The sequence below is a fragment of the Ovis canadensis genome, chromosome 7 (assembly GCF_042477335.2).
Source record: "Ovis canadensis isolate MfBH-ARS-UI-01 breed Bighorn chromosome 7, ARS-UI_OviCan_v2, whole genome shotgun sequence".
NCBI lineage: Eukaryota > Metazoa > Chordata > Mammalia > Artiodactyla > Bovidae > Ovis > Ovis canadensis.
In genome coordinates this window covers 91,848,130-91,851,119 of record NC_091251.1, presented here as the reverse complement: position 1 = coordinate 91,851,119, position 2,990 = coordinate 91,848,130, and the positions used below count along the sequence as shown (strand labels likewise).

Genomic DNA, 2,990 nt, shown 5'->3' with positions numbered 1-2,990 from the left:
CTCTTCTTATAAGGACACCAGTCATACAGGATTATGACTCTAATGACCTCATTTTAACCTACTTACGCTTTTAAAGATGCTGTCTCCAATTTCAGTCACATTCCAAGATATTTGAAATTAAGACTTCAACATATGCATTTGGTCGGGGTGGGGGTGGGTGTTATGACCAATTCAGTTCATAACACTAAAGATTCTAGTCAATAGTTTTATTTTCTCCAGAAAGGCAGATGGAAATAACAGGCAATGAATATGGTTTATTAGTTCTTTTTTTTTTTTTTTTTTTTTTTTTTTGAGGTTAAAAAAAAATCTTTATTTCAGATAAAGTTATTTCCATAATTAAGGATAAAGGAAACACACTTCCCTGAGTCCATTATTTCAGGTGACTGATGTCCATGAACACTGGCGTTCCTGAGCATCATCTTGAATATCTGCCTACATACTTGTGGGAAGCTTCTGTAGCCTTTTCTTGGTAGGAATTCCAGTTCTTCTGAATTCCTCCCTTTCCTTCAGGTATTCCATTTTGCATTCTTCATAAAAGGCTGGATCTTTATAGCTTGGCCACGTCAGTGTCACAGAGCTTGTTCACAGCCTGTTTGATTTGGTGTTTGCTGGCCTTGACGCCCACAGTGAACGCCAGTGTGTTGCTGTCTTCCACTTTCTTCATGGCTGACTCGGTGGTGAGGGGGGATTTGATGATAGCATAGTGGTCAAGTTTGTGTCTCCTAGGGGCACTCTCCCGAGGATAGTTGGGCTGCCTCCTGAGCCGCAGCGTTTTGGGCCGCCGGAAGGTGGGTGACGTCCGGATCTTCTTTTTCTTGTGGCTGTGGACACCTTTCAACACTGCTTTCTTGGCCTTCAAAGCTTTTGCTTTGGCTTCAGCTTTAGGAGGGGCAGGGGCTTCCTTCTTCGCCTTCGGCGCCACTAAGAGGTCAGACAGTCTTTCAGCGCAGAATTTTCTTTCCGGCATTTTACTACCATAAGGACTCCAGAATCCTTGCAACACTTAGTGAAATCTTGAACTTGTTCAGAACATCTCTCTCGGGCCTTTTCTCTCATTATTTTAGGGATCAAAACATCTTTTTCGACGTGTCTGAGATGCTGCGGGGTCGAGCGCCATGTCCACGCGCGGGAGGCGGCAGCCGCGCGGCCGCCCGCGAGAGTGGGTGGGGCGGGGCCGCAGGGGAGGCGGGGCGGGGCGGCCCACGGGGGCGAGAGGAGGAGCGCGGCGCCCGGCGCAAAGCGCGGCGGCTGCGACGCCTCTTACTCGGTTTATTAGTTCTTAAGCAAAGCTCTTTGGGGAGCTGTGTGTCCCTTCCCAGAAGGCAGATTACTGATTTGTAACAAATGAAAAGATCAGATACATTTTCATCATTCTCTGAGAATATTTTCTGTGTGCCTCGTTATCAGGCATTTTGCTTTTTTAAGGAATAATGTATCTGGAGTGATTCTCTGTGCAGAGAAAAGGCTGCACATTGACACATGTAAAAGATCTTTTTTCTTGGGGGCGGGGCGGGGGGGTATACAAATGATAGTGTTTCAGCACCCTCTTCTGTGCCTGTTTTTTTGTTTTGTTTTGTTTTGTTTTGTTTACAACAATGTATCCTGAAGAATAGTCCAGAGCTGTTTTATTCTCTTCCCCTGCCTTCCCCACCGTGTTCATTTAATGTTTGATGTATCATATGTATTTAGCCTGTGTTGATGATCATTGAGGTTATTTTGAAGTTTTGGCTTTATTCAGTTCAGTTCAGTTCAGTCTCTCAGTCGTGTCCGATTCTTTGCGACCCCATGAATCGCAGCACGCTAGGCCTCCCTGTCCATCACCAACTCCCAGAGTTCACTCAAACTCATGTCCATCGAGTCATCTCATCCTCTGTTGTCCCCTTCTCCTCCTGGCCCTAATCCCTCCCAGCATCAGGGTCTTTTCCAATGAGTCAACTCTTCGTATGAGGTGGCCAAAGTACTGGAGTTTCAGCTTCAACACCAGTCCTTCCAATGAACACCCAGGACTGATTTCCTTTAGGATGGACTGGTTGGATCTCCTTGCAGTCCAAGGGACTCTCAAGAGTCTTCTCCAACACCACAGTTCAAAGGCATCAATTCTTCAGCACTCAGCTTTCTTCACACTCCAACTCTCACATCCATACATGACCACAGGAAAAACCATAGCCTTGACTAGACAGACCTTTGTTGACAAAGTAATGTCTCTGCTTTTGAATATACTATCTAGGTTGGTCATAACTTTCCTTCCGAGGAGTAAGCATCTTTTAATTTCATGGCTGCAGTCACCATCTGCAGTGATTAGACAACTGCAATGAACAGCTTGTATACATTTGATATTTTATGCAAGAACATCTTTCAGAAAAAAATTCCTGAAAGGAGAATTTCTTGGTCAAAGAGTACATTGTAATATTTTTTAAGTAAATAATTTTATTTAGAAACAAATTTATAAAAAGTTTCCTGAATCATTTGGGGGAGTATGTTGTTGGATCCCCTTTAACATGTGTTCCCTATGAACAAGGATATGGCCCTGAATAACCTCAGTATAACCAACAGAACAAGAAATTAACACAGATACATTACTACCATCTAATCCTCACACTGGACTCAAGTTTCACCAGTTGTCCCAATAACGTCTTTTATGTCAAAGGATTCAATTCAGAATCACGCCTTGCATTTCTCAGTGATTTTTGGCATTTTGAGGACTATATGCCAGTTTTTGTAAAAAAAATCACTGTCTGGGTTTGTATCATTTTTTCATGATTAGATTTAGGTTGAGTTTTGGTGGACGTGTCTGGACGTGATGCATTCTGTCAGGTGGTACATGATTTTTGATTTGTCCCCCTGAATGAAGTAATATCTACCATTTCCCTATATGGATTTCCGTTTACCTATATGGATTTGTGGCCTCCCATTTTATGCAATGGAGTAAAATCTATTCTCATTATTTTGATGCTCATGTCGCTCCTGATTTGGTCAGTAGATACCCTTGC

At 43.2% G+C, this 2,990-nt stretch overlaps 1 pseudogene; it reads right to left on the bottom strand.

Annotated features, from left to right (window-relative positions):
- Positions 1-342: 342 nt before the first annotated feature.
- LOC138443183 (COX assembly mitochondrial protein homolog) lies at positions 343-1,132 on the bottom strand (annotated as a pseudogene).
- Between the last annotated feature and the right edge of the window lie 1,858 nt (positions 1,133-2,990).